Below are 16,153 nucleotides of genomic sequence, written 5' to 3' on the forward strand. Positions count from 1 at the left end.
GAGCTGGGGGTCAGGGCTGGGCCTGGGGGGTAATGGGGTCAGGGGGTGCCTGACACCCACCTCCCTGAGACCCCCCCAATCCAAACCACCCTTCCCTGGCCCCTGACCGCCCCCCCCCCACAGAACCTGTGCCCCCTGAATGTCCCCGGGACTCCCTGCCCCTTAGCCACCCCCAGCCCCGGCTGCTTATCCCCGGCTCACTGCGCACCTTGAGAAGCGGCCCTGCCCAGCGAGGCAGCCGCGTGGCTTCGGAGCGGGCTGAGCTCTTCCCCGCTCAGAGCCGCGTGGTGAGGGGGCGGGGCTGTGAACTCCGGGCTGAGCTCAGCTGCCCCCACTCGGCGTGGAGCTCCCAGCCCCGCCCCCTCACCACACGGCTCTGAGCGGGGCAGAGCTCAGCCCTGCCCCCCCAGCCAAGCTGCTGCTGCGCTGTTTAGGACCTGGGTGCGAACAAGTGGAGGAGGAGCGGCCCGTCTTCTGCAGCCAGGCGGGGCCGTGCTACCGGTAAGGGGCCATCCCTCTCCCCCAAGCGGAGCCGGTAGCGCGGCCCTGCCCCGGCTGCAGGGGACGGGCCGCTCCTCGGCTCGCAGCGGCAGGATGAGCTGGGGCCCCAGCCTTTTGCTGCCCCCTATATTTTGCCGCCCTAGGCACCAGCTTGTTTTGCTGGTGCCTAGAGCCGCCCCTGCTCCTGGGTCAGGAGCTCGGGGGCCGGGCAGGACAGTCCCGCGGGCCGGATGTGGCCCGCGGGCCGTAGTTTGCCCACCCCTGGTCTAGCATATAGGGTCCCCAGCCTTGATTAGAGTCTGTACATGATACTATAATACAAATAAATAATATTTATCTGTGGTTAATCTAGCAATCTGACTGCTCAAGGAAAAAAAAACAACGAGGAGACTAACAAATTTATTTGGACATAAGCTTTTGTGGGCTAGAACCCACTTCATCAGATGCATGGAGTGAAAAATACAGGAGCAGGTATAAATACATGAAAGGATGGGGGTTGCTTTACCAAGTGTGAGGTCATTCTAATGAGAAATCAATTAACAGCAGGATACCAAGGGAGGAAAAATAACTTTTGAAGTGGTAACAGAGTGGCCCATTACAGACAGTTCACAAGAAGGTGTGAGTAACAGTAGGGAGAAATTAGTATTGGTGAAATTAAGTTTAGGTTTTGTAATGACCCAACCACTCCCAGTCTTTATTCAGGCCTAATCGGATGGTATCCAGTTTGCAAATTAATTAATTTGCAGCTTCACATATTTTTGAAGTTTTTTTGTTGAAGAATTGCCACTTGTAGGTCTGTTATTGAGTGACCAGAGAGATTGAAGTGTTCTCCTACTGGTTTTTTAATGTTATGATTCCTGATGTCAGATTTGTGTCCATTTATTCTTTTGCGTAGAGACTGTCCGGTTTGGCCAATGTACGTGGCAGAGGGGCATTGCTGGCACATGACGGCATATATCACATTGGTAGCTGTGCAGGTGAACGAGCCCCGGATGGTGTGGCTAATGTGGTTTTAGGTCCTATGATGTGTCCCTTGAATAGATATGTGGACAGAGTTGGCACCAGGGTTTGTAGCAGGGTTTGGTTCCTGAGTTGGTGTTTTTGTTGTGTGGTGTGTAGTTGCTGGTGAGTATTTGCTTCAGGTTGGGGGGCTGTCTGTAAGCGAGGACTGGCCTATCTCCCATGGTCTATGAGAGTGAGGGATCATCCTTCAGGACAGGCTGTAGATCCTTGATAATGCACTGGAGAGGTTTTAATTGGGGGCTGTAGGTGACGGCTAGTGGCATTGTTACTTTCTTTGTTGGGCCTGTCTTGTAGTAGGTGACTTCTCGGTATCCTTCTGGCTCTGTCAATCTGTTTCTTCACTTCACCAGGTGGGTATTGCAGTTTTAAGAACACTTGATAGAGATTCTGTAGGTGTTTGTCTCTGTCTGAGGGATTGGCGCAAATGCGGTTGTATCTTAGAGCTTGGCTGTAGACAATGGATCATGTGATGTGGTCTGGATGAAAGCTGGAGGCATGTAGGTAAGTATAGTAGTCAGTAGGTTTCCGATATAGGGTGTTGTTTATGTGACCATCGCTTATTAGCACTGTAATGTCTAGGAAGTGGACCTCTTGTGTGGACTGGTCAAGGCTGAGGTTGATGGTAGGGTGGAAATTGTTGAAATCTTAGTGGAATTCCTCCTTCCCATGGGTTCAGATGATGAAGACGACATCAATGTAGAGCAAGTAGAGTAGGGGTGTTAGGGGACGAGAGTTGAGGAAGCGTTGTTCTAAGTCAGCCATAAAGATGTTGGCATACTGTGGGGCCATGTGGGTACCCATAGCAGTGCCGCTGACTTGAAGGTATAACTTGTCCCCACATGTGAAATAGTTGTGGGTGAGGACAAAGTCACAAAGTTCAGCCACCAGATTTGCCATGATGGTATCGGGGATGCTATTCCTGATGGCTTGTAGTCCATCTTTGAGTGGAATGTTGGTGTAGAGAGCTTCTACATCCATAGTGGCTAGGATGGTGTTTTCTGGAAGATCACCAATGGATTGTAGTTTCCTCAGGAAGTCAATGTTGTCTGAAAAATAGCTGGGAGTGCTGGTAGCATAGAGTCTAAGGAGAGAGTCTACATAGCCAGATGATCCTGCTGTCAGGGTGCCAATGCCTGAGATGATGGGGCATCCAGGATTTCCAGGTTTATGGATTTTGGGTAGCAGGTAGAATACCCCTGGTCGGAGCTCTAGGGGTGTGTCAGTGTAGATTTGTTGCTGTGCTTCTTTAGGGAGTTTCTTGAGCAGATGGTATAGTTTCTTTTGGTAATCCTCAATGGGGTCAGAGGATAATGGCCTTTAGAATGTGGTGTCAGAGAGTTGTCTAGCAGCCTCTTGTTCATATTCCGAACCCTGACAGCAGGATTATCTGGCTATGTAGACTCTCTCCAGAAGGACTCCTCGTTGTTTTTGCTGATACAGACTAACACGGCTACCACTCTAAAACCTAACTGCTCAAGGTTTACCACAGAGCTGTGATTTGTGGGTCAGCCAGCAAGCAATCTGATTGGTTGACCCAGATTCCATGTGGTATACATAGAATAGGATTGTAATATTTAAATAATTTCAGATTTTCAAAAGTGGACACTTGTGATCCCAAGAACACCCAATGCCAGTTGCCACACTTGTCATGATATATACAAAAAAGGTAGCATGTGACATTGTGACATTATGAGTATAATATAATATTTCATTGAAAGGTGACAGGGCCAGAAAGTTAATCAACTCACAGACTGACCTGACCCATGGGTGAACCTTAAGGACTGGTTAGGAAGATATGTAAATGAATAGAGCTTTGAAATGCAAGTCTGCATTGTTAGAGGTAGAAGGGTAGATGTTTGCTCAGGTCTTGTGATGTAAGCAAACAAGTCTTGTCTATTGCTATAGTTTTAATTCAAAGATCAAAAAAGGAATATTAACATTTATGATGATACTTGAGTGAAATAGTATTATTGAAGGTTGTGGTAACCTGTATCTGAACTGTTTAATGAATAAATTACTCTGTGCTAATTGCCAGGATGTTTGGGAGAAGGAGTTAAGCCTATTGTTTTCTTAGGCCGAAAGGCTGCTGGAAATGTATAAGAACCCTAGGACACGATCCTTCTTCATCTCAGATCTGCTTTGGGTTTCAAGAGGGGGAAACCTTAAGCCACAAGGATTGAGATCCCCAGTCATTGACTGGAGCCACCCTGTTGGTGTCATTAGGCATGACTCTAGGTAACTCAGGAGGGTGGAAAACCACAGTGTCAATGAAGCCTTTTTGTAGTAGGCCTGAATGAACTAAAGTCACTCCATGTCTGACCAAAGCGCTTCCATGTTTATGTTTGAACTTTAATTGACCTAACAGGCCAGCAACAAAGAATGGTTATCAGTTACAACACCTGTACCAGCAAAGAGGGAGTAAAACAAGATAACTGTTCACAGAAGAGTTACTAACGAGCTAAAGTGGTTTTTGCCAAGTATGATTTAACCTGCTTAATGTAATTGCTATTGCAAAGTGTATTTGCTACATGGGAATAGACGGGAGGGGGAAGCAGGGGGGGGGTAAGGGGGAGGAGTGTGGGGGTAATGGGAATGCTTAGCTGAAGTTATGTATAAAGAGAGAAAAACCGCTTGTATCTGTGTGCAGGATTTGAGAATGCTTTTTCTCCCTGGCACCTTTTTGGGCTCAAATAAACCTGGTTTGCTTCTCCACCCTGGTGTGTTAATTAGTGCGGCGCACACCGAGCAACGAACCCTCACTGTTGCTGTCCTCGGCCCTCTGTGCTGGCAACAGTTTTGGCGTCCCTGGGTGGGCTCGAGGCAAAATTTTGCCTTGCCCGGACTCCTCCAATGGCGGCGGACGATGGTCACAGCCGACGCCCAGCGCGCACCGGTGCCTTTACCGGGGGCCTCGGCAGAGATGCGTCAGGCTGACCTTGGAGGACACAACGGTGCAACGCACTCAGATAGTGGAGAAGCAGCTGCGGGCGACGGTGAGGAACCGGTCCTGCGGATAAGGTAGGAACAGTCCAGTGGTGTGGACTTTTGCCTGAGGCTGGGGACGCCCAGCCGTTGTAATTCCCACTAGACGAGAGAGCGTCCTATAGTGGGTCAAGGGCAAGCTCGTGGTATGGGGCAGGAACAGAGTATAGGCAGGGCACGGTGTACACCCTTAGAATGCATTCTGATGAATTGGAAAGTGTTTGAATCAGATCCATTGACTAAAAGCAAACTGAAAAGGTTCTGTACAGTTGACTGGCCTCAGTATCAGTTAGAGAGCCAGGAAAGGTGGCCACCGGATGGATCACTTAATTACAACACGATCCTTCAATTACTCCTGTTTTGTCAGCGAACAGGTAGCTTCTGAAGCTGTTTGTATGGAGAGCTCTTGTAAAAATCCCCCATCATATGCCCCAGAGCTGCACTGGGAGGAGGACTGTCCACGGGGACGTCTGTCTCTGTTGGGCTCATGCCATCTGAACTTATTGACTGTGCAGCAAGATAAGATGCATCGTGGTAATAGGAAATAATGGCCTTGGTGTGTGTGTGTGAGTGGAAAATGGGTAAGGGACAGTCTAAATATTCCACCTCACCCCCTAAGGGTACCCCGGCATGTTACATGTATGTACATTATGGTCCTAAAACCTGCAGGTATTTAGAGAATTGGAATCTTTACATCTAAACAATGCCCATTAGAAGGTACCTTCAATCTAGATAAGATCATATATCTCAGAGGAGCTTTTAATCACCAAAGAAGAGCCTCTGACACAGTGTGAGCAATTTGTCTAGGAACGGGTTAATTTGAAACTCGGCTAACCCCAGAGATAAAGAGAAAGCTGCTCTGCATACAAGGTCAAGAATCAACGCAGACTATGCTAAGTACAAAGAAAAACTGCTTTCGGCCCCAGCTGGCTGTGGAAAAATAGAGACAGAGGCAAACCAAAGGCAATACAAGTTACAGAACTGAAATTACATTTGCAAAGCTTGACTATTCAGTGAGATCCAACAGTGTGCCTCGGTGAGACACCGCAGGAGATTCCAGGGTGTAAAAGAACAGCCCTCCCAAGAGTGAAAGCATGTTGGAAATTCGGGACAAGCTGTATACAGGATAATTTCCCGTCCACCTATTCCCCTTCTCTGAATGTTATATACAGACGTGAACAGCCTGGACATGTGTGAGTATTAAAGTGGCTTAAGGCTTGGAGCATTCATATTTTTCCTGAGTGATGTGGGAGCATTCCCAACACTCTCCATTGTTGTTTTATTATTTTTAATGAAGCTTTAAAATGTGGTTATATGGTGTGTTTTCTTCCCCCAACCTCCTGCAGTGTCAGCCTGATCACCTGACACGAGTGATTGATTGGTAACAGAAATTTGTCACAGTTTGGTGAGCAATAGAGAATGGGGGAGCCCTGCAGAATTCACACCATCTATCTGTTTTACCCTTGTTATTTTATGTTTGCTTTGTTTGGTACTGTTGGTGTTATATGTTAAGGATTGTATGATTAAAGGTGTGCCCACTCTCAGCCGCAGTAAGTCTGAGAACTGGAGGGGGTTTAGCATTCCTCTCTCCACCCTGGTTGACCGGGAAGGGTGGCATGTGGATCTACCCCCAGTTGTAGCAGGACTGGGCAATAAAGTAGTTGGAGAAAAGGGAGGACTCGGGTAGTCTTGTGAGTAGAAATGTTTTAGGGAAAAGACCAGAAGGGTGGGGGCTAGTTAAGAAGCCCACCCTCCTAGCTAAACTGGTAGTGGAATAAGTTGGTACCCACGGAAGGGACGGGTCAGCGAGAAAAGCAGGATTGGGCCCAGGCGGGCAGGCAACAGAGAGAGAGACTGGAAAACAGGTTGGAACAAGTAAGTGATTTAAGGCAGAGTGCAAAGTTAACTCTGTAGTTGCTGGAGGGAACAGCAGTTGAACCTTGTAAAATGCTAAAGAGAAAAGTTCTTGGTGTCTTTAAAATGTTTGTAAATAGATTCAGGCAAAGAAATTATTAGATTGTAATCATTTGGCTATGAACAATTTCGTTGAATTATCTAGAGAATGTATATAGTGTTATGTAATTGGAATTGTATTAGGCTCTAAGGCACTATAAGTGGTGGTGTTTTCTTTCAGTGTTTAAAAGCAGGAGTTAAAAGTAAAAAGCAAGCCAGAAAGCATCTGTATTAATGCAAATTATCTAACTGATAAGGAGGAAGCCTCTGAAACCTGGGTTGCCTGTAAAACACATACAAGAAAATATGGGGTAATTCCCCTGTTTTGCCTGGAATCAACAAGGGTATTTGTATATTTTAAGCAATGATTGACTGCCCAGAAGGGGTAGACTTCTGTTTTTGTCTTTCAGATAATCAGAGAAAACTAATGCCAGCTGAACAGCATTCAACGTACCATGATTTGCTGGCACAGTAAAAATTATGTTTTTTTGTTTTATGTTCTGTCTTGTGGTGTTTGTCTCATGGCCAGAATTGTTGTGTTTAATATTTTCATGGGATGGTCTGGTTTAAAATCAAGTAAAAGGGTTGGATTGGAATGTAGATACTTGTTTTGTTCAACTTAGAATACAAAGTGTTTAAATACATCAGGAAAAATGTGATATACTAAAGTCTAGTACATTTCCTTAAGAGAAAGAAACTTTATTGGCCAAATCTTTTAATTAAAAATTGTTATTAAAATTTGCATACTAACAGTCTTTGGAAGCAAGGACATGAAAAGTTAACCCACTCCCCATATTGTACATGGAATCCTTCTGGCTACCTCAGATTTCTAGCCAGAGGGCTGGGGATGGTGGGAGGCTATTGGACTAGAGGTTGTATTGAATAAACTTATCAAAGTGGGTGTACTTGTCCTGGCTTGTTGTTCCAAAGCTCTGTAATAAGGTTATTTTAGTAGAAGGGTATATGTGGCATACATTAACTAATAAGATTAATGTACTGTATAATGGCAATGTGTATGTGTTCATTGTTAACAAAAGGTGTATAAGTAAAAAGTAAAAGTTTTCTTTGTAGGTTAAAAGAAGCCAAAAAGGGGAAAAGGAAAAAGAACGAGTTAACTAAGAAACAAAAAAATAGTTAACATGCTCAGTCTAAGGATAAGGCGCTGACTCCGTTCAAGGACACTGCTCACAGCTAAGACTTGGCTAACAACCAAGAAAAGGGGGGCTTGAATATACCCAAGCAGCTGTAAAATCTGCAAAGACACTAATGCAATGTGTTAGGTTTCTTTTCTCACAGGTACAGAAGCACTATCCGAAGACCCTAGCAGCCCTGCTACTCCTTGGAACCAGGATCAATGTAAAGGCCCACCAGCGAAAGACTGCTTTGGCTCCATGCTGGAAAGGCCCTTATTGAGTTCTGCTGACTACCAACACCACTGTGAAGTGCCAAAGACTGACTGCCCGGACCCAGGATTCTCACTGCAAGAAGACCCCTCCACCTCAGGAGAATTCTCCTACTGATAACTAGCCTATTCCTTTTTCTAGTTTTACTGTGTCTTCTGGACAGCAGGGAAAAAGGACAAGGTGACGTGCTGGTTAAACCTCTCCCTTGTCCACGGACAAATTTACTGTGCCTTTGAATTTTTCTAAAAGAAGCAAAACCATTACAGGGTGGTGTCCTCGTAATCCCTCCCCTGTAGAATGCTGAACTACAACTGTTTGGGGAAAGGAGAAGAAACACTCACTCCACTGACATTGCCAAAGTCCAGGAATTCCTGACCAGAAAGGACATTGAGAACTGACCCTGGTGAAGAAACCCAAGGAATTATACACTGGCAGGAAGAAACTTGTGGGACCCATGTTTGGGAATGTGGTATTAATTGGATTTTGGGGTTTATTCTACAGGCTGCGCCCTGTGTTTTGGATAAATCCTTCAGTATGTATTGCCCTCCCTAATTGGATTTTAAATGACATTGCCTTTATCCAGTTTTCAGATCACTTCTACATACCCAGATTGCTCACAAGTGGCTGCCATGAGATTAGCACAACAAAGAGCCTGGGTTATTTCCTCTGGAAAAAGAGGAAATTGAGCAGATCCCTGTGGGCTGGGGCCAATAGTGTAGCAGCCATTTGGAATATTCTTAAAGGCCAAGAACATGATAAGAAATTGGGCCGACTAGAAAAGGCCAATAGCCTTATTTTTAAAGTTCAGCTATCTTAAGTACAGGCTGGAGTTGCTGAGTTACATGTCATTTTCACCATTAGTCCTATGACCCAGAAGTTACTGACAGAGATGGTATTGAATATCACTGAGGCTGGGAAGGCATTGCAGTGGGATCTAGTATGTTTAGAAATTCAGGATTTCCTGAATGACCAGCTGATGGCCATTCGGAGTGATCTTGAGCACCAGACTTGGCCCACTGCCCTTACAGACATATCAGGAGTACCATCTGATCTGTGGTCATGAAGACATACTTGGACACTTTCTGGGTGGAAGTGTGGACATTCACAGTGCTCCTTCCAAGCATTTGGACCGGTTAGGGTGGGTGTGGCCTCCCACATACCAAATCCTGCTGGGTCCATGGGGAGGATGAATGTGGAACTGAATACCCCCTCATTAATAACCCCAGCTCCCTAGAGCTTAATTGCTTTTTGTCCTCAAAGTATGAGAAAACTCACCCAAAAGTTTGAGTATTCTCAAAGGGGGGAATTGTTGGTGTCATTAGGCATGACTCTAGGTAACTCAGGAGGGTGGAAAACCACAGTGTCAATGAAGCCTTTTTGTAGTAGGCCTGAATGAACTAAAGTCACTCCATGTCTGACCAAAGCGCTTCCATGTTTATGTTTGAACTTTAATTGACCTAACAGGCCGGCAACAAAGAATGGTTATCAGTTACAACACCTGTATCAGCAAAGAGGGAGTAAAACAAGATAACTGTTCACAGAAGAGTTACTAACGAGCTAAAGTGGTTTTTGCCAAGTATGATTTAACCTGCTTAATGTAATTGCTATTGCAAAGTGTATTTGCTACATGGGAATAGACGGGAGGGGGAAGCAGGGGGGGGTAAGGGGGAGGAATGTGGGGGGTAATGGGGAATGCTTAGCTGAAGTTATGTATAAAGAGAGAAAAACCGCTTGTATCTGTGTGCAGGATTTGAGAATGCTTTTTCTCCCTGGCACCTTTTTGGGCTCAAATAAACCTGGTTTGCTTCTCCACCCTGGTGTGTTAATTAGTGCGGCGCACACTGGGCAACGAACCCTCACTGCTGCTGTCCTCGGCCCTCTGTGCTGGCAACAACCCCGAATATGGAAATTGGACTATAACCTATAGACTATTTCTAAAAGGACTTTTGGCAACTACAAGCTCATCTCTGCTATGTATCTGAACCTCAAGAATTGAATTCAAGTCTGTATTCAAGTCTGAATTGAATTCAAGTCTGTATTCAAGTCTGAATTGAATTCAAGTCTTTCTTTTAACCAACACTCTCACTCTTTTCTTTTTTAATAAATTTTAGCTTAGTTAATAAGAATTGGCTATAGCATGTATTTTGGGTAAGATCTAAGTTATAATTGGACCTGGGTATGTGGCTGATCCTTTGGGATTGGAAGAACCTTTTCTTTTATATGATGAAGTAAGATTTTCAGGAATCATCATCATATCTGACAGGTGTGTCTGGACCAGGGGTGGCTCTACGTTTTTGGCCGCCCCAAGCAGTCATGCGCGGGAGGCGCCCCGGAGCCGCGGGAGCAGCGGACCTCCCGCGGGCATGACTGCAGAGGGACCGCTGGTCCCGCGTGGCTCGGCTGCACCTCCCGCGGCTGCGGCTGGTTAGCGGGTCCGGAGGCTCCGCTTCAGCTGCCGCAGTTATGTCTGCGGGAGGTCCAGCCGAGCCGCGGGACGAGCGCCCCCTCCGCAGTCATGCCTGCGGCAGGTCCAGTCGTCCCGGGGCTCCGGTGGACCTCCCGCAGCCATGACTGCGGCAGGTTCGCCGGCCCCAGCCTGCCGCCCCCTAGATTTTGCCGCCCTAGGCACCAGCTTGTTTTGCTGGTGCCTAGAGCCGCCCCTGGTCTGGACGGAGGCCTGAGGCTGGGCACTTTAAGGGAACTGCATGGTTTGGACTTCTAAGTGACCAGTGAGGTACTAGAGACGCTGTTTTGTGCTGGTTGGTAAATCTAAGTATTGGAATAACCACCAGCGTTTGGGGTTTGTCTGCCCCGTTTTATTTGCAGTTCATCCTGATTGAGTGACCTCAGCTGGCTCCCACGGGCAGCACCGTCACAGACATATAATTGGAAAACTAATAACTCACTAATGATTAATATTCTTGGTGTGATGTATGTACAATAAATCCACAAAGGACTTTGAAGATATGTGCTGGAAAGATGTTCCTAAAATGTATCTGGCAAGCAGTGCCTAAGTCACGCCTGCTCCAGACAAAGGCACGTAGTTCCACCTGCTTCAGTGGGTCTCAATGTAAATTAAGCAAGGTATGACCGATGAAAGAAAAGCACATTTACATGCAAGGAAAACAGAACCATCAAGAGAGCATGTGGGGAATGATGTCAACTCAGTCTCAATGGGGGATGGAGACTCCGTCCCCTGCCCTCCAAAGCCTTCCTGACTCTTGAAGCAGGGTCAGTGAACTTGGGGAAGATATAAGGAGAGAGAAAAAGCCATTTTGGTATCATTCACCTGAAGAGACAAAGGATCCGAGCACTTGGAGCTCTGTGAAGGGGCCTGGCGAGAGAGTCTGTTTAGCCATGCTGGAAAAAAGACTTGGTAAGAAACACTTCTTTGAACAAGAGACTCTCGTTTCTGAGCACAGGTGTTAGTCTTAGAAGGGTATTGTTATGTTTGTTTGCTTGGAACCCTTTCTATCTTCATTCCTTATCCTTGGTGTCACTTAAACCTACTACTTTTTGTTTAATAAACTTGTTTGCCTGTACTACAAACAAATTCAGAGCTTTGACTAAAACAGAGGGTTTGTTAAGGTAATAAACTGCTGGGTACTGTCTCTTTAAGGGAGCAGCAAACTTAACATCTGTAAGTTCAGGAAGAGGGCTGGACACTACAGGGCAGATGGTGTTGGGGAAATTCAGGACTGGGAGGGTGTTTGAGTCAGCCTGCAAAAAAGTATCTGCACAGTGGAAGTCAGGGTGAGACCTGTGTGCTTGCATGTTGGCTGTTGGTGTCATGTCTGTGTGCCACAGTACCAGAGCATTTAAGGCACCCAGAGTTGCAGAGCAGGTGGTGACACAACCACTTACCATTCTGGGCTGAATCCCACAGTGTCACAATACTTTCAAACATACACCCAATATTCCTGATATAACACAAGGAAATAGTTTCAGATGAGCATGGCTGGGGCTGAGAGAAGTGGAGGTTCCCTCAGAGGTGTCGCCTAGAGGAGCTAATATTGCAGTGGCACTTCAAAGGGAAGCACACTTTTTCCGCCACCTTAGCTATGGTGAAAGGTAACTCCAATCTCCCTAGTAACTTGCTCCCCACCCATGAAACATCATGGGCCAAATACAGCTCTTGGTGTAAGCAGATGCAGCCACTGATGCCAGTGGAGCTGCAAGTGCTCACATTATTGCTGAATGTGGCCAACGGTCATTGGGGTTCTTCTCTTGTTTTCAGTGATGAGGACTGGGCACCAGTGGTGCGTGGTGGTGTGTGGCTGTGACATGACCACAAGGGCCAGCGGGCCAGGTGGTATGTGGCAGGGCACACTCAGCAATCACAGCCAGAAACTAAGAACCCCTAGCAACCCTATGGCATGTCTCAGTTTGTTTCCATTTAGAGAGACAAGGTGGGTGAGGTAATATCTTTTGTTGGACCAACTTCTGTTGGGGAAAGAAACAAGCTTTCAAGCCACACAGGCTTCTTAGCATCCCTTTTATCTTGTACACAGAATTATATCCCTAGCGGTAAGGAGGATTTGTCCTTGTTACATTAGGAGCCATGTTTCTAAGGGTCTCAAACTTAGTCATGCAAGTTTGATCGTGCCTTATAATCAGAATAGAAATCCTCAGCCTAGGAGTAATAATAATAATTAATAAAAATCTGTCTGGACATTATTGAATTCTAGGAGCAGACTCTACACTGGGCCTGCTTCCCAAATCCATTCAGTTTGCGGTGTTAGTGGTCCACACAGGATCCCTTGCTGTAGGTATAGGGACTATTGCTGGAATCAGAAACACTCTTATAAACTCAAGGAATTCTAGCAGTATGCCCACTGCAGAGATGCTCAGGCAGTGTAAAAACAGCTTTTACAAACATGCCTGGCCTGATCATTTTTTACTTATGTGGGAGGAAAATGTGAAATGACCATTGTCTGAATAGGAGTTTTTCTGCTGTTGTTGATTAATTCCCTCAGCTTAGACATCTGGAAATCTGAAGTCACTGCAAACCTAGCTTAGATAGGTCTAGTGAAAAGGGACTGGCTGGATTTTCTGCTCCTTTGTCCCCATCGTCACAATCACGATTTATTCCCGTGCAAAACAGCCACAACCACTCGATTGCCGGGGAGAGCCAGCACAGGCCAAAAAGTGAGTGGTGTTAGCCAGAGAGGGGAAATGGCCTAAGTGGCCAGGGTTGCACTGATTCAGCAAATCCCCTCAGCAGCTTCAGTGGGTTCCTATGGAGATTTTACATCTGCCCCAGATGGTAGAAAACCCAAGGAAGGACAGGCAGTGCCCTCTGTAGAGGGGAATCCTCCTTGTTTGCTGGGACCAGCCCAGCCTGGGGAAGTATAATATAAAGTGTCTCCCACCAGAGTCAGTGGCCCTGGAAAGTTTTGCTAATAACAATGCACCTCTAACATACCGATATTAAAAAATCAAGGGCCAAATTCCCACTTCCCTGATGTCAGTGGAATTACACCAGTGATGATTTAGTCCCCACGTAGACAGAGTATAGATGACATTGAAAGTCTCAGTCCCACTATATTTTTATTCATGTTCACATGACTTTAAAAATAATTTTCTGCTTAGTTTTTGTTTGTAAGGAATGGTCCAATCCAAAGCCCACGAAGTCAATGGGCATCTTTCACTTATTGCCACTGGGCTTTAGATCAAGCAATAAGAGAGAAAATAGTGTTAGACCCATACTGGGATCCCTAGCTCTGTTACTATAGTGGGACCACTCTCCTGTGCTGCTGAGCTGATGAATACATTGAAAGCAGAAAGTGCACTGAAAGAATACAATTGGCTCATGGGCTCCGCCATTATCTCTGCATTGAAAAGACACAGCAACCCCAACCAGACCAGATGCCTCTGAGTAACATCTTAACATATGACACCACTGTTCTAGTTCTAATTTGGTGGAGTGATTTTTGATCATCACCAGGCAGAATGCAGAGCATTTCAAGTGCTTTCGCATCATGTAGCCAAATATAACTTACTGGATCATATAACATTTCACTTGGCTGATGAAAACAAGGGCTGGCTGTGTTAAGACCTGCACTGATTTGAAAATCAAGGGTATATAAAACATAAATAACTGCAAATGTCAAAGGCTGCAGGAGGCTTGATCTGTTGATTGTTTCTCCAGACACAAAACAGTCATGCTGCTTTCTGCACGTCTTCTGCAAATTGATGATAATATTCTGCAAGCTGCTGATAGTGTTTGATTTGTCACCACTGTATTTTTGCAAACAGCTGAAACCAAATGCCATTCCTTAAAAGAAAAACCAGGAATTAAACATATTGGGACCACTTTTCAAATATGGGTGCCTTAATAAGATGTCCAGATCTGGCATTTCAAAGTTGAGTTTGACTTGTAGGCACAGAAAACAGGCCTTACTGTCAAACTGACCTGTGACGTTGCACCCCATAAAGCTTTATGGAAATATGCTTATATTATGTATATGACATAACTGGAATATGTTTTATGCTACATAGGCCATGTAACATATCTCTGTAAAGGTTATGATCTACTGAATCTATTCCTCCCATTTTTATGCATGCATCATTTTTGTGTTCAAAGTTATGAATATTGGCTGTGTACTTGTTGATTTCTAAGTAGCCTTAGTAAAGCATTTGGTCAGCTTCTTGAGAAAGGAATGTGCAAGTTAAGTGCCCAGTCAAGAAGCACTTAACAGACAATGGATCTTGGAAGGCTCCAATCCACATAAGAAGTCTACTTGAGACATTCAAGGCACCATATGAACCATGGCTGCTACCTGTAAGTTCTGAGTCATGCATGGACATGTAACTTGCCCATGTGACTCCAAAACTCCATCTTGGAGCTGAACTTTGCATAGGAGAGAGGAGGGGTCTCCACCCATGAGAGAAAGTCTATTTAAACCCCTGGGAGACCTCTCCATTTTGTCTTCAGCTGGCTCAAGAGATAGCCTCTCCACCCCCACGGATACCTGAAAGAAACTGGAACAAAGGACAGTAACTACAGCGGATGTGAGTGATTGCTGGATCCAGACTAGAAGGAGATTAGTCTGTAAAAGGAAGCTTACTGGAACACCTCTGAGGGTGAGATTTTATCTGTATTCAGTTTTCTTACTGTATTAGACAGACTTGCTTGTTTTATTTTATTTTACTTGGTGTCTTACTTTGTTCTGTCTGTTACTACTTGGAACCACTTAAATCCTACTTTCTGTATTTAATAAAAATCACTTTTTACTTATTAATTAACCCAGAGTATGTATTAATACCGGGGGTGGGGCAAACAGCCGTGCATCTCTCTCTATCAGTGTTATAGAGGGCGAACAATTTATGAGTTTACCCTGTATAAGCTTTATACAGGGTAAAACGGATTTATTTGGGAGTTGAGCATTTGAGTGTTGAAGACAGGAACTCTTCTTAATCTGCTTTCAATTAAGCCTACAGCTGTTAAGGGACATGGTTCAAACCTGGGTCTGGGTTTGCAGCAGGCTACCGAGTCTGGCTCAAACCAGGCAGGGCACTGAAGTCCCAAGCTGGGAGGTCAGGGAAAGCAAGGGCAGAAGTAGTCTTGGCACATCAGTTGGCAGCCCCAAATTGTTTTTAGTTTCAATACAACTGGGTTGAATCACATATTGGTTACTCAGGCAAAACTCCCACTGGAGTTACTGCAGATTTTGCCAAAGTAAGGAAGGACAGCTGCTACTGCAAACCATAGAGCCACACAGTCATGCATCACCCTTGAACCTGAGCTTTGGGCAGGTGAGAGGTATGGCTCTGTGTGAGGACTGCATGATCAGGTCAAAAACTTGCATCCAAGCCCGAGTAAAGTGAATGTTCTGCCAAGTGTCCAACAAATGGTTAGGTTAAGTACAGCTGATGCCAGGATTTCCCCCAACAGCTGTTGTAGTTTAGTATTGCTAAAATAGAGTAAAATGTAACCCATAGGCCAAATTCAGACTCAACTCCATTAAGTCCATTCAGGACTGAATTTGCCCCAGATTTTATCTGTGATTACAAACAAGATTAGGCAGATGTATACCCACAGTGTTTGCTTTAGTTCTGACCATTGCCTGTAAGATCATAGTCAGGTGACAATGGTAAAGAGTCACAGAAGTCACTTTCTTCAAACACTGAACAAGGAACTTTATCAGAATAAGGAAAACAGCATTATTGCCTCTCTCCCCGCTTCACTGTAAAGCTTCTGCCTGAAATCCTACTTGGCTCCTTCCTGCTCCAGTTTTAAAGAAACAAGATAGATATTTTCACATTTCTCCCTCCTGCCCCCTTCCCCT

Source organism: Mauremys reevesii, linkage group 9 (genome assembly GCF_016161935.1).
Source record: "Mauremys reevesii isolate NIE-2019 linkage group 9, ASM1616193v1, whole genome shotgun sequence".
NCBI classification, from domain to species: Eukaryota; Metazoa; Chordata; order Testudines; family Geoemydidae; genus Mauremys; species Mauremys reevesii.